The 16,281-nt window shown below is 42.6% G+C and overlaps 1 protein-coding gene across 1 annotated transcript in view; it reads right to left on the reverse strand.

The window, feature by feature from the left end:
• The window catches only part of VWC2 (von Willebrand factor C domain containing 2), a 111,829-nt gene that overhangs the window by 71,747 nt on the left and 23,801 nt on the right, over positions 1 to 16,281 (reverse strand). The window lies entirely within an intron of this gene.

Below are 16,281 nucleotides of genomic sequence, written 5' to 3' on the forward strand. Positions count from 1 at the left end.
AAGCATTTTTAACTTTATATGGTGATGGACATTACCTAGACTTACTGCAAGTGATCATCTCCCAGTGCATATGTAAGGACGCAGGTCTGATTCAGCCTTCCCCTGTACTTAAAGGGGAAGGCGCCAGCTTCTCCAGATGAAAGGATGCACATTAAGGAGGGACAACTCCTGCAGCGCCCAATCGGGAGAAGCGGCTGACACCTTTGACCTTGCTAGGGGCGGGCCTAGTCATGCCCTATGTGGGGGTCCTGGGCCCACTCTGATTGGTCAATACTCCAAATGTTGTGATTGGCTCCCACAACTGCCAGGATTGATGGGGGGGGGGGGTAGGGATTGGATCACTGTACTTGTGTCGTCATTTCCTGTAACTCCCCTTCCCAAACTCATAAAAACCCTACCCTGCCTTTCTTTGGTGCTCTCTCTCTCCACATGGCCAGCGGGTTGGTGGAGTCTGTGAGCCCGAGCTTAAGCCCATAATTAAGCCCTTTGTTTTTGCAGGCGTGACTCAGTCTCCCTAGTAGTCTCTGGTGCTTGTTTTGGGGCGATATTACAAACTTGGGCATAACACATACAAATACTGAATTATTATGTTGTACAGCTGAAACGAGTATGTGTCAATTATACCTCAGTTAAAAAAAGAGTCAACAAAAGACTAGCAACAGTGTTGAACCTATGGGAAAATAGGATGGGAAAATAAGACACCAAAATGGGCTACAGTCTTATGTAAAATATTAGACACTACTGCCTTTAGGGTGAATAGTACAATTCAAAGCAGTTCAAACAACTTTTCAAACTATTAAAAGACACTGAAAATCAAAATACATATACTACAATTCTACAACTTGCAAAACTTCCACCAGCCTGCATAAGTATAAATTTTTCAGAACTATTAAAATCCAAGAACAGGAACATGGGTGTCTCAGGTCAGGATCTCACTGTTTGTGAGTTCGAGCCCCATGTCAGGCTCTGTGCTGACAGTTCAGAGCCTGAAGCCTGCTTCAGATTCTCTGTCTCCTTCTCTCTCTGCTCCTCTCTTGCTTGTGCTCTGCCTCTTTCTGTCTCAAAAATAAATAAACATACAAAAATACAAGCCCTATTAAAAAACACAATTGCAATCTGAGATATCTAATTGCATTATCAGAATGTGAAACACCAGGGGTGCCTGGGTGGCTCAGTGGGTTAAGCATCTGACTTCAGCTCAGGTCATGATCTCACACTCTGTGAGTTTGAGCCCCGTGTCGGGCTCTATGCTGACAGCTCAGAGCCTGGAGCCTGCTTTGGATTCTGTGTCTCCCTTGCTCTCTACCCCTCCCCCACTCACACTCTGTCTGTCTCTCTCAAAATAAATAAATATTAAAAAAAGAATATGAAACACAAAGCTAAGCAAGAAATTATAAAAATAGTTGAAAATGTAATATTATATTTAAATAAGGGAAGGTTATAGGGATAATATGTATACACTTAGGTGTAACTGTACATAAGACAAAGAAAAATTAATTGCAATTAAATTATTTTTTCCTGACTTGCTAAAGATGAAAGTTTTACCTAAGCAAATACACACAATTCATATAATATTAGGTGCAAGACTATCTTAGGTCAGTTTTTGTGACAATGTTTTCCAAAGTTTCAAATGGGTATTTAAATCAGGTCATATTGCATGATTTGTGGTTTCAAGCCCTGCCTTGAGCTCCATGCTGGCAGTGCAGAGCCTGCTTTGGATTCTCTCTCTCTGTCTGCCCCACTCCAGCTCATGCAAGCTCTCTTGCACTCAATATAAATAAACTTTAGAAAAATTAAACCAAAACTAAACATAGACTTACTGTAATGGTAGTGTAGTTGAAAACCCTTCATACAGTTGACAATGAGGAAAACTACATGAGAAAAGTAGGTACTGGAAAGACACCAAAAGGGGGCAAAATCCCGAGGGTTTACCCTCAATGGAAATGGACAACATAGCCAGAGAAAGAGGACTTGTGGCTTTTTGCTTGAAGGTGCTCCAAACACCCTCTTTCTCCTATAGTCACAGAAAGATCCAGAGTCAGGGTTGACAGAAGAGCTGGAAATTAATGGACTGGTAGTTCTTCTAGTACTTCGTCAACTCTGACTACCCCAAGCCCAAATCCACTTGTCAATTCTTCACAAACTTATTGTTTGTTCGTTTGTATGTTTAATAGGTCAAAAGCTGCCTGCTCCAATCGCTTCTTCAGGTCTTCATTCTTTTGTGAAGATTCCCATACATGTGTACAAATTTAATAAAATTTGGGTGCTTTTCTCTTGTTGATCAGTCTCTGTTGGTTTTCATTTCAGACCCAGCCAGGGATCCAAAAAGGGGCCAGGAAAACTGTTTCCTCCCCTACATTAGGAATAATTATTCTTGGTAGAGTTCACAAACTTCATTCTGTTAATGATACAATCCCATTTTTGAGAGAATTTTTAAATTGTCTTACTATTTTAAGTGTTTCTGTAAAATTACCTGGAATTTTTTCAACTTACATTTTATGGCTTATAAATTTGGAATTATTCACATATTGAATGAATTCCTCTGAAGAATAGATTTTTAGTTGAGAAAATTTTCTCTTTAGATGCTGAGATACGACATAACAAATGCAGAGAAAAACATGTTAAATGGAAGACATTCTCATTTCTAGTCATGGTTTTCATGATGTGCCAAATATTTTCATAGGTACTATCTTTATGGTAATGTAGAGTAACTTTCCTCAACAAATGTGTTTTGAGACAAAATTCACTGAATATTTTGTCTCTATGTATGATTTTTTTGAGTGTTCGCTGATTCTAAATGCTAGAAAAATCACAGGGCTTCCCAACTTTGTGTCATTTTTGTATAGAACATCTAGAGATCCAATTTAGCATATGAGCTCAATCAAACTGGTCTTCCCACACACTGATCTCTTCCAACACACAATGATAAAATCTGAAAATTAAATCAAACACAGTGGAGGCTCTGTGGTGTAATTCACTCAGTTCTCTCCAGAGCTATCCAAGTACCACCTGGATCGCAGGGTTTGGTTTTCACAACCGTAACTTTCTAAACCTTCAAAAGCTAAAGTATTTTTTCTACTTGTTGAAGACCGTGATTAAAAATTTTGAATGGTTTTGAGAGAAATACACAGTCAAAATATAAACAACACCTTTATTTTAAAAAATACCTTGGGGGCACCTGGGTGGCTCGGTCGGTTAAGCTTTTGGCTTCAGCTCAGGTCATGATCATGCAGTTCATGAGTTCGAGCCCTGTGTTAGGCTCTGTGCTGGCAGCTCAGAGCCTGAAGCCTATGTTGGATTCTGTTTCTCCCTCTTTATCTGCCCCTCCCTTGTTTGTGCTTTCTCTCTCTCTCTCTCTCTCTCTCTCTCTCTCAACAATAAATAAACATTAAAAAATATATCAAAAACTCCATTAGGCACTTAGCGTGACTTTACAGATCTTCTATGATTAAACTGTTTCCGAAGAAAATCCAACTGGTGAAAGAAGTACAAGCAAATCTGCCAGATTTTTTTTTAATTCACAGAATGACATGCTTAGATTATTTTAAAATATTGGCAATTACAATTTCCATGCTTATGTCTAGGATATCACAGTTTGCTTGGACCCGATTACAGATACCATGTGTGCCACAACGAACTCGAAATGCATTTCCACTCTACTGGTTTATTAAGTTTATTATGTTTTTTTAATGATGCTCTGCTCTGCCAAGAATATATTCATAAGAGCAAACAATTATTCTACTTCCAACCTTGAACTTTAGAAAATACATCTAGAATAGAGTGAGCAATTGCTTTAGTCTTTTACCTCTCATAGAATTAATTTCCAAAACTTGTGCTTTGATTCCAAGAATGGAATTTAAAAAAAAAACTTGACTTTTGTTTTTGAAAATAGCTGAATTGATTTTCTATCCGAAGCATAGGAGACACTGATAGGAAATGGATATTATTGAATGTTTTTGGTGCTTTTTTCCCTTGCTATTGGAGACAACACATTGACAGTTGTTGTTTTACCTTTTGCACAAATATAAAAACCCTGCAACTGAAAATGGGTGATGTTCACTCTGAGGAAGTGGATTTCAATGAGAATTCATGGTTCAGAGATGGACAGGTGAGCACACCTTCTAGTGCCACACATGCTACATCACTGTCTTTAGAACGTCTTCTTAAAATTACTACTAATTTCTGAACCGGAAGCAATGTTTCCTAAGCAGGTTAATGTTTTCCAGTTTTTCTGTATCCGTTCAGTGATTTCACTCTGGTCCCATCAGCAACTAGACCAAGTTTTTGAAAATAACAAGTTCATTATCAATAGCCTCGAGAAATAGAAAGTCAATACTATTTGCCAAATGCTCTCTTTCTTCATAATTTTATTCTTTTCATTTCTCTCTCTCTCTCTTTCTCTTTTTCTCTCTCTCTTTTTTAGCTCATTGCTGATAAAACGATTCATGGCAAAGACAGGAGAGGCTCAAAGCTCAGCTCCAGGCTCCGGATGGCTCATTTCTGTGCATGCCAACCGCTTTTTCGGGATCCCCTATAGCTCCAGACTTCCCATGTCCTTACGATCCAGGCTTGTGTTGCTTTTTCAGGGTAGGGTTGTCAGTTTTCATTTTTTTCGCTAATTTCAAATGATTGATTTCCACCAGTTTACTTAGAAACCGTAAAAACACTGTCAGCTTAAGTAATGGGGAAGAGCTCATTTCAATGAGGTGAATCCAACTTGCGTCCCAACAAATACATTGAACATATTTACGTTCCTTCAGAGCACAAAACAAATACCAAATTTTTGTCAGGCTGATTAGGATTTGTGAACATTTCACCAGTAGGTAAAGGACCCCTTTCTGCAGGCACTGGATTTCCTTTTAATTATTATTTTAAAAATACATTTACTTTCTTTACAAAGTTCTTCTAACGTTAAGATCAGACTGGACAAATATGGATTCTTTGAAAACAAATATCTTTTTATTCTCCCCTGCTTATAAAATCTTAATGAATGAGTCCTTCCTTCAGGCTTTTCATTACTCATGGGGCCTGGAGGGAAGAGCGCAGCGTTCTTCATTATTCTGCGGCTGTTATCTGAGATAATGAACGTCAGGCTGCCTTAGTGATAATCATTTCATGGCGCCTGGGGTTTGAAGCCATTGCATGAGAGATGTTTCTGGCACTCAAGATGGTTCAGAGCCCAGAGAAGACATGGGGTCCAGGGTCAGTGAAGTATTCACGGGAGTGAAAGAGACAAAATCTCCTCCCAGGGGTTCTAGAAGCATGGGATGGTCAGTCATTCCCTCAAAGCAGGAATGGGAATCTGGTCTCTCTCTGCTTACTTTAGTTATATGGGATCAAGGCTTTGGAGATACATAATCAAGAAATGTTATAGTTTACATTTTTGTCTGCCCACCCATCCTCATGTGTGGGCACAGCAGGGACAATGGAGTAGGAAATGAGTGAGTTCTGTCCCCTAGTCCTGGGGCTGTCCACTGCCACTTGGGAAAAACCAGGCCAACAAAGAATGACTCCTCAGGGTGGTGAAAGCCGGGGGAGGGGTGCCTGAGACCAGGGAAGTGAGGAGGTCTAGCACTGGTTCTTGAAAATAGACGGGGTTTTGCTTCTTCCAGAAGGGATGCAAGGCATTGCAGGTGAACTGAGCAACCGAGGAAAAGCAGGTGTAGGGATGTGCCCACAGCTCTGTGTACATTCGTCATAGGGAAGGCAGGTACAGGGAGACGGGGCTGGGGTGTTCTGTGGACAAGCTGGGAAGCTGTGGGGGCTGTGCCTTTCTTTCCGAGGGGCCACTGAGAGGGCTCTAAAAATCTAATTACTAGAAGATGAATGAATTTGCGGTTTTCAGGAGAAAATGTGCAACACTTTTTGTGACCCTTAAAAAACACAGAGGTTGTGGGCACGGACAACCCACCCAGTCAAAAACCTGCATATAACTTTTGACTTTCCCCAAACTTGACTACGAATAGCCTACTGTAGACCAAAGCCTTACCAATGCCATGAACAGTTGATGAATGCATATTTTGTACGTTATACATAGTATACGTTGTATTCTTACAATAAAGGAAGCCAAGGAAAAGAAAATGTTATTTAAAAAAATTATAAGGAAGATGGGGCTCCTTTTGGTCAGCTGGTTGAGCGTCTGACTTCAGTTCAGGTCACGATCTTACAGTCCATGGGTTCGAGCCCCACATTGGGCTCTGTGCTAACAGCTCAGAGCCTGGAGCCTGCTTCTGATACTGTGTCTCCCTCTCTCTGCCTTTCCCTTGTTCTCTCTCTGTTTCTCTCTCTCCCTCTCAAATATAAATAAACATTAAAAATTTTTAAAAGAAACTTAAAAGGAAGAGAAAAGGCATTAGAGTACTGTACCATATTTATCAGGAAAAAATTGTATAGAAGGGTGCAGTTCAAACCCATGTTGTTCAAGGCTCAGCTCTATCAATCACATTTATTTTATGCACTAAAGCATTTTGTCTAATTTAAATAATAGAAGATTTAAATTTTTCTAAAGGTATATGCACATATATGCATTCTCTTCCATTTGACAGGTTTCCTTTTTTTTTTTTTTAAGATTATTTATTTGGAGAGAGACAGAGACAGTGCAAGTGGAGGCGGGGCAGAGAGAGACTCTCAAGCAGGTTCCGTGCTCTCAGCTCAGAGTCTGATGTGGGGCTCGAACCCATCAAGAGGCTGTGAGATCATGACCTGAGCTGAATCCAAGAGTGGGATGCTTCACCAACTGAGCCACCCAGGCCCTCCTGATCTATTTCCTTATAAAGATGAGGAAACTGAGGCCCAGATGTGGTAGGCGGTACAGTCAGCAGCAGCAGTGGGGTGAACCAGAGCCAGCAAGCCCGTCAAGAAATCCAGGCTGTCTCAGGGATTCTCAGATCCCCCTGCCCAGGTTTCATGTGTCTCCCTATCCATGTGAGCGGGAGGTGACATGGGCCCTTCTCTCTGTGGCCTTTCAAAGAATAAGTGTGTATCTTTGTCTTAAGCGACTGTCTTGTTAATTTACAAAATGACTTCATAATGTAAAAATGGGGAAAGACCAGAAAACGTGTGAATTAACCAGAGAAAAGAACACTGTTCTTTCTGGGCCCCCAAAATGGACTGCTGAGTAATGATGGCTGAGACATTTATGTATTGGTCCTAAAGAATAATGAAGTGTGAGCACACAAGGGCCTTTTAAGTCATCTGGTTCAACTCGTATCTGAATTTGGTGCCACGGACTCTCAACATTTTTGAGGAAGTGTTCCAATGATCAGAAGTGTCCCCCATCTGCCTTTCTGTGGCCCCCAAGCACTATAACCTTTCTTGCAGTGGTGACCAGGATGCAAATGATTGGGGGGTTCTTGAGGGTGGAATCTGAAATATACCTATCATGGTCAGCTCCTCCCGTGACCACAGAGCTGTTCAGACAATGGCTACTGTCCCTCCATGTTTGGAGAATTCAAGTTACAACTTAGGCTGAAATAGAGATGATCTCTTCAGGGGCCTATAATTCTTATTATTTATGAAATCTGATTGCTTCTCATTATAGAATTGGTGATGTTTTTCTCCCATATGACAATGCTTTACTCAATGACGGCTGATGTGCTTTCAATAGATACTGTACCAATGTGTGATTAAAGATGAATTCCACACACAGCTGTCAGGGTTGCCAAATTGTAACCGCTCTTAAGTGAAGGCATTTGTTTTAGAAAAGATGAGATACAATTTTCAGAACTGGTTGTTTATGGATCCCTCCTGGGGTAATGGGCTCTTTTATACCTGAAGTTTATCTTCCTGAAAGACAAATAAAAGGTGCGGGTTTTCTGTTAGCCGAAGAGCAGAATGTGTCTACTGATCAACAAAGAGAGTATTTTATATTCCCTAGTGCGCCCGCTGAAAGTCTTCGCAAAGAATATTCATTGGCTCATTCTCCTGGAGACGGAGACGGATTAGGGAAGCCATCCACGGGGCTATTTGTCTTCACAATGTCAGCCTATTCCTACCAGAATGCATCCCATGTAAGCATTCTGGACGCGGTTCAAGCTACCTCTGGTAATGGTGCCATTGATCACGCTATGGATGTGGTGAAGATATCTGCCTGCCTTGGAATGAATAGCTTTATTGTATATTGTGACAATTGATTTCCCTTTGAGGACACGGGCTGGGAATATTTTAGGCCACTATATTAATGACGAAGCAGCTTTTAGCAGATGAATAATGGCCACGGAGTATGAACTGATCATCTTCTGGAGGGCAAAGGGCCCTGTGTGTGAGGTACCACTGGAAACCTAACCTCCTCTAAGGCTGGGCACATCACCACCATGTTTGTGGTATAAATTCAGGGGCTCCTGGCAAGATAATCTAGTGATGGGTTTACTTTTCAGAGGCACAACTGGACATGGAGCTCTAGGAGGGACACAGGAGGGAAAAGTAGTCTTGGGTCTTCACTCTGCGGAAAGTGTGGATGTGTCTAACCCTCATGCCAAGCCTGCAGCGCACCTACGGATCACCCCTCTCTGCAAGTGGAGAAACGGAAGATGTTAAGTAAATCAAACAAGGGGACGGGGTCCCACTGGAAACACACATCTGCTTTGCTCCAAAGCCGGGGGTTTCCATACTACGTCTTCAAGAACTTTGGTCTCGCTTGACCACTCGAAATGCTGAACAAAGCCTTTGTCTTCCAACTGAATGATCCTATTACCTGCTTTCCAAGGGTTCTGAGCCCCACACCCAGAATGACTGCTACATTTCTGTCCTAAGCCTCCTTCTCGGGCACCTCTCTGCCTTGGGACTTAATCTGACCTCTTGTGTGGCATCAGGGTTCTTGGTGAGCTTGTCTGTGTCCCAGCTCTTTCCTACTTCCAGGCTTGAGGGACGATCCCAGCCCCTAACTGGGTGCCTTTGCTCTTACCCAGGACCCCTCCTCCTGGGTCCTCCTCTTTCCAGAGCCCCCAAGGTGCTCCTCCCTGCTCTCCCATGTGCTTCTCAGCTCAGGAGAGGCAGAGGGGAGTCCTGGTTAGCTCACAGGATCTATGTTTCCAGAGCTCTTCCCTTCTGCCAATGTATCTCCTATAGCAGAGAGTGACGATCGGCCAGTATTAAGGGCACACTTCTAAACCCATCACTGACTTAACCGTTAGAAGACATCCACATATGTAGCCATATGTCCATTACACAGATACAGAAAGGATGCATAGAAATCAAGTTACTTGATCAAACTGCTACTCCAGACACCTCACTGGATGACAAGGCAGTACAAGAACTCCTTTTCACACCAATGGCTTTCAGAACCATTTAAATCCCGTCCAAAGTGATTTTGTTAAGAAGGCAACCAAGTGTAACACACTGAGGGGAAAAAAAAGGCCATGAAACGTTTTGGAGCTTAGGTGCTCACTAGTAAAAACAATAAGCAGAAACGTCTATAAATTAAATTAAGAAAAGGTTTCAGCCAGGTTATCACAAAACCAGAAGCTTTTGCACACGTGCATGACCTTCCGCAAAGCAACATGACGATAACGTATCAGAATCATAAAAATGTTCCAGACTTTTGACCTGATCATCTCACTGCTGGGAATTCATCCAAATGAAATGATTCAAAAACAAATAAGGGCCATGCACATGGTAATGTTTACTGCAGTTGTTCTCAGGTTTTCCCCTCTCTCCCTCGCCGCGGTCATCATAAATCCGAGTGAAGTAGCAGACCCAAGTTATTTACAGGACAACTTCCCCTCTAGACTATGAGCTCATTACAGGCAGGCACTAGAACTGGCCTCGTCTTTGTATCTGCAGTAAAATAAATAGGAAACGTCTCAAGGTTTTATAATAGCAACACACAGGTGCACATGCATGCAGACACACACACACACACACACACACACACACACACACACAAACTGCTTCTCTCCCATAGTCCCATAGAAGAGCCAACTGTTCAACAGAAGAACATGTTTAATTATGATGTCCTCCCAACTCTTGCATCAGAATACAAGGTGATTAGGGGCTCTGGCTTCAGAGAAGAAGCAACAGCGAAATTAACTTTTTCTTAAGAAGTAGACCAGAGGGGGCACCAGGGTGGCTCAGTTGGTTAAGCATTTGACTTTGGCTCAGGTCATGATCTCACAGTTCGTGGGTTCCAGCCCCATGTTGGACTCTGTGCTGACAGCTCTGGGGCCTGTCTTCCTCTCTCTGCCCCTCTCCTGCTTATGCGCTCTCTGTCTCCAAAATAAATAAACATTAAAAAAAAGAGACAGAGAAGCAACAGGCCAGAGAAGGTTTTGAAGGTGAGGACAGTTGAACATACATCTTCACCAAGAAAGGAAATGAAAAACGGACTCCAGGTCTGGTCCTCAGCACGGTTAAAGGTACCAGGGAAAGGGGAAATGGCCAAACCTGGTGGACACTAGTTTGTGATGAGTCCTCTCTTTGTCTGAAATTCATGGCCAAATGCAGTTCAGACTGACTTTAGGAAATCTACCAAGAAGAAAAAAAAGCTACTATCATATACTTCCTATATACTTAACTCAGAAAAGCACTTCTTCGTAATAATCAGAGAGCAACCATTTTGGGTCAGTCTGCGTCTGGCGTGGTTTGTTTATCTTACAACTAAGATTCTGTCCCAATGTTTACACACCAAAGTGTCTTTTTAAGCCTCTCACAAATTGACAAAGAGCCGCTAATGCAAAGATCTCAGGAGGAGATGAAAACGAAGTCAGTTCTGGAAGTCAAGAGATCACACTCTATCCATTCCCCCCTCTTTCCCTGACTTGTCAGAAAGAAGACGCAATAGCTGTTGGGGTTTCTCTGATGACCCTCAGGCTCTAAGCCTGGAATTTGCAACCTCAAACCCAGAGCTAGCATCAGGTCAGGGAGTGAGGAGGAATGCCACTCTAAAGAATAAAGAACGCTTCCTTAAAGAATAAATAGTTGATGATCTCTGGGCTTTATGAGGATTAATGGCATGTTGTCCATCCGCGTCATTATTCCCACAGCACCAAAATGTACGTAAAACAGAAGACACGTGGAGAAGAAACACGTGGGCACTCTGGTCTTCTTGCTCTGTGCTGTGCTGGGAAATGCTAACGGAAGTTGAATAAAACTTTGACATTCGGGTTTTGTTGTTGTTGTTGTTTTAATATTTATTTATTTTTGAGAGAGAGAGACTGCGTGAGCAGGAGAGGGGCAGAGAGAGAGGGAGACACAGAATTGGAAGCAGGCTCCAGGTTCTGATCTGTCAGCACAGAGCCTGATGCGGAGCTCGAACTCATGAACCGCAAGATAGTAACCTGAGTTGAAGTCGGATGCTAACTGAGCCACCCAGATGCCCCAAAACTTTGACATTTGTAAAAAAATTCATTTATGGATCATTCTCTGGCGAATTGTTCATGAGGAAGGCATTTCCTCTGAAAAGCGGAATTGCGGTGTATCTCTCTTTGCATGTCAGATTTAGTACACTTCTAGCTCTTGCTTTGGGTGCTGGGAAGCTTAGAGTCAAATCTGATGTCCACCCACAGTGGTAGATGGGTTGGGGGGTGGAGAGCACCTATCGGGGGCAGCCTTTCTGACTTGCCATGTGGTCATTTTCTCTCTGCCCCAGTTTTAAAGTTTTATTTTTATTATATTTTAATGTTTTATTTATTTTTAAGACAGAGAGAGAGAGAGAGAGTGAGTGAGTAGGGGAGGAGAAGAGAGGGAGGGAGACACAGAATCCAAAGCAGGCTCCAGGCTGAGTTGTCAGCACAGAGCCCGAAGCAGGGCTTGAACCCCCGAACTGCAAGATCATGACCTGAGCCGAAGTCAGACACTTAACCAACTGAGCCACCCAGGCGCCCCCTAAAAAATATTTTTAACTGTGGCAATCTTGCCAAATTGTGTTAGATTTATTTCTAAGTATTTGATGTGTATGATACTATTTGAAAGAGTATTTTTTAATTCATTTCTATTTGCTGCTGGTTTATAGAAATACCACTGGTTTTTATATATTGACCTTGTACAACAACTCTATATCAAGTATTAATTCTGATATTTATAGCTTCCTTTATAGTTTTAATGGACAATATCTTGTCATCTTTAAATAGTGACCAAATATTTCCATAAGATTGGTGTTATTTTTTTGGGGAAGGATTTTGGAAAGATTCAATGGTGAGGCCAAATGATAGTAGGTTTTTCCTTGTGAGAAGGATGTTGGTATAAGTCTCTTTCTCTCTGTCTCTCTCTCTCTCTCTCTCTCTCTCCCCCACACACACACAGACACACACACACACACACACCATTCAGTTCTGCCCAACCCACTACATGTGGTTTAATCATGATCTTTTCCTTCTCTCTGAACTACACGGGAGAAAAAAATAACTAATTCTTAGTGTTTCTCACAACATTTTCATGAAAGTGCTTCTAATAATTTGAAGTCTCAGTATTTCTCTTGAAAATTTTGTAAGAATTTTCATTTCCTTCCCCAAAAAAGCCATATTTATTTTCTTTTGGAAATAAAGTTGCAGAAAACTAGTCGACTCTGGAACAGTGCTGGGGTTTAGGGCACCGACCCCTGTGTAGTCACACATTTGTGTATAAGGTTTGACTTCCAAAAAACTTAACCACTCACAGCCTATGGTTGACCAGAAGTCTTAATGATAGACAACACAAGGAGTCGATTAACACATATTTTGTATGCTGTATGTATTAAATACCATACTCCTAAAGTAAGCTAGCGAAGAGAAAATGCTAAAAAAATCATGAGGAAGCAAAAACACATTTACAGAACTGTCCTTTATTTATTGGAAAGACATCTCCATATAAGTGGACCCACAGTTTAAAGGTGTGTCATTTAAGGGTCCACTGAATTTTCAGAAGCACTGACACTCCAGGAAGACGTAGTCTTTACACTCAGGCCCTTATGCTCTTGAAGCATATCACACCACCTCGGATATGTTCATCCCCTTCAGAGAATCAGAGCTGATCCTATGAAGGCCCAGAGTCAAGGTCACGCCCCACTTGCAGGCAAGAGCACACAGGCACAGAACGGAGTCGCCTGGTCTCTAATGTTGCAAGTTCTGAGACGAAGCGGCTTTAGTGGAACCTCACCTGGGAAACGCACCTGCCACCAGAGCACCCCTGAAATCTTGGAAGTCCATATAAATAACAGGCACTGTTTGGATCACTGGGATAAAGGAAAAAAACGGTGCCACACCAACCCTTTTATCAAAAGAAAATACCTGGGGGGTTGGGCTACACAAGTCACCAAAGTGAATATATTACGTGTACTTGATTGGTCACTTACTTATACCCCACGTGTCCCTGGTTTCAAACTTCTGCTCCTTTGATGCAAGTGACTTCGACAGCTTGCGCCTCAACTGTAATTTCCCTTCTGTCGGGAGAAGGAGGCATTTAATCCTATAGGTCAAGACATTAGAGTATGTCAAGGCCTGTTTACTGAGATCAAGACTTACAACCTTCCTTATTCCATTCAAGCTACGTCTATTCAAGCACTGAATTTTGTATAAGGCCCTGGTTTTTTAAAATATGTTTTAAATAGGTTTTTTCAATGTTTATGTATTTTTGAGAGGGAGGGGTGAGTGGGGGAGGGGCAGAAAGAGAAGGAGAGACAGGATTCCAGGCGGGTTCCAAGCTGTCAGCACAGAGCCCAACCCGAGGCTCAAACTCACAAACCATGAGATCATGACCAGAGCCCAAGTCAGACGCTCAACAGACTGAGCCCCCCACGCATCCCCAGGCATTGTTTTTGAAGTCTTGGAATCTGGGATTCCACATGTAATTTCTTCTTACAAAAACACCGTTTTTTGTGTGTACCCAGCAGGGATGAAGTACCTCAAATTATTCACTCACCTCAGTCCACGATTACAGCGCACTCATGCTCACTAGAAACTCTTCATTTCTCAAGTCAATATTTTGCTAAGAATTCCAAATGCCATTTAACCTGTCAAGGTTAGAATACCCTATAGCCAGTGGTGGCTGGAAACCACATTCTATTTGGTGAATATGGACCAAAACTTTATAGTGTTTATATGGTTAGGCACATTTAAATTTCTTTCTACTTGGACTCCTGAAAATAAAAAGTTGTTGATATTCTGACATAATTGGATCAAAACCTTTTAATACAAATCCTTCTAGAATCTGTAATCCTTCTTGAATCTGGTTTTAAAAAGATATTTATGCTCCTTCTGAGAATCTCTAACGTGCCATTCCCCAAATCCTGCTTTGTTCCATCCCATGCTGTCTCTCAAAGTAAGAAGCCTTAAAATTTTAATATAGGCATACCAATAAGGAATTAATTCAAAAACACACTCTGACTGCCACAGGGGAAGGGTGGAGGGACGGGAGAAATATGTGAAGGGGATCAAGAGGTAAAAATTTCAGTTATAAAATCCATGTCATGGGGATGACAAAAAAAAAAGAATTAACCCTGATCATTTCTAAAGATGGTTCTCTGACTCTTTTCCCTAACTGGGATTAATCCTAAGAGCCAAAATAACTGCAAAGAAAAACTTGAACTTTACTCAGTACGCTTCATGCTGGTGACGGCATAAATAGAAGGTCTCCGGTGTATATTATGGGGAAGAACAAAGTAGTGAATGAGTTGATGGCGATGGGTTACATCCAGAGATGGGGAAATGCAGGGAGAAAGACGGAGACCAGAAGAGGTACAGCAAAAACGGCAAAACGTTAGCAATGGGTAAATATTGTGAAGGGCATACACCTGTTCATTGTACCCATTCAACCTTTCTGTGGGTTTGAAACCTTTATAAAGTTTCAGGGATTGAAATGAATATCTAGGGGCCTCAGTCGGTGATGTGTCCAAGTCCTGATTTCAGCTCTGGTCATGATGATCTATCTCACGGTTTGTGAGACCGAGCCCCATGTCAGGCTCTGTGCTGACAATGCGGAGCCTGCTTGGGATTCTCTCTCCCTCTCTCTCTCTCTGCCCCTTACCCACTCACATGCCCATGCACACTCTCTTTCTCTCCCCAAAATAAATAAATAAACAAACAAACATTTTAATGTCTTTATTTTTGAGAGAGAGAGCAAGCATATGAGCAGGGTTTGGGGGGAGGAATGAAGAGAGAGGGAGACAGAGGATCCTAAGCAGGCTCTGTGCTGACAGCAGTGAGCCCAATGCAGTGCTCAAACTCATGAGCTGAGAGATCACGACCTGAGCTGAAGTCAGATGCTTAACTGACTGAGCCCCCCAGGTCTCCTTAAATAAATAATTTTTTTTAAAGTTTCAGGGATTGAAAATTTCTCAGAGATTGAAATCATATCTTCTCATCTTTTGGAAACATCCAAATAAAGATTCCCTATCAAATGCTAAAACCTTGTTTCTTATCATGCTTGGCAAGAGAAATAACAGTATCTTAGACTATACTTAAAATACCAGATATGTGAGCAACCCATATTTAAACCAACTGCTAAATATCACCGACTCAATGAGAGGTTACTTGTGCAGTGCACAGCCATGCACCCAGCCCTTGAGCTGGTGCTGTAGCCTAGACATGAGCCGCCCTCACCTCTGGATGGACCACAGGCATCGACCCAGTCCTCAGCAGGTGCGCTTCCCTCCATACCCCCAAGAGGGCCACCAGTCTCTCTACCAGCCTCCCCTTCCTCGCCTCGACTCAGTTCCGGCTGGTTCTCACAGACACTAGCAAAGAAAGCCGCACTGATGTCCCTGCCATCCCACAGTTGGCACTGTGACTTTCTTTTGCAAAGAGCTCAGTTGTGCTCAAAGGCCCCCGCCTCAATCTCACACAATCTCATGGCATCACGCCCCACAGTTTTCATTCTTCACAATTAATACACGCAAAACAGCCGACCCTGAAGAATACGGATCTCGAAGATCTCTAACGCTGTCCACTTACATTCAAAAGGCTCTGCAATCCATGTCTCCACAGCATGGCCCTTTCCACCTGCAATGCAGCGAGCTTGGTCTTCCCAGACTATGAAAAAACTCACTTCCCAGAAGCTCGATTCCCTCTTCCATGCTGTTATTGTGGTGGTGGAGTCCAGCATCTGCATCTACACCGCGATGGGCATCAAGACGCCCCACCCCCCACACGGTTTTGACTGGCATGACTAGAGAACCCCAGAATCATCTCGAACACCAGCAACAGCCCTGTGCGTCCACCGGCCCCCTGAAGAGCCTGCATCGAACGGCCTCCAGCTCTCCGGCCAGCAACCCCATGGCGACGCGTGGGTGCCCTCACAAGATGGCCCGCTCCTTCTCTGAAATGCTCAGGCCAGGGGACTGCTCTTACCTCTCTGAGCACATATGTGGCTTTC

Source organism: Suricata suricatta, chromosome 2, assembly GCF_006229205.1.
Source record: "Suricata suricatta isolate VVHF042 chromosome 2, meerkat_22Aug2017_6uvM2_HiC, whole genome shotgun sequence".
Classification (NCBI taxonomy): domain Eukaryota; kingdom Metazoa; phylum Chordata; class Mammalia; order Carnivora; family Herpestidae; genus Suricata; species Suricata suricatta.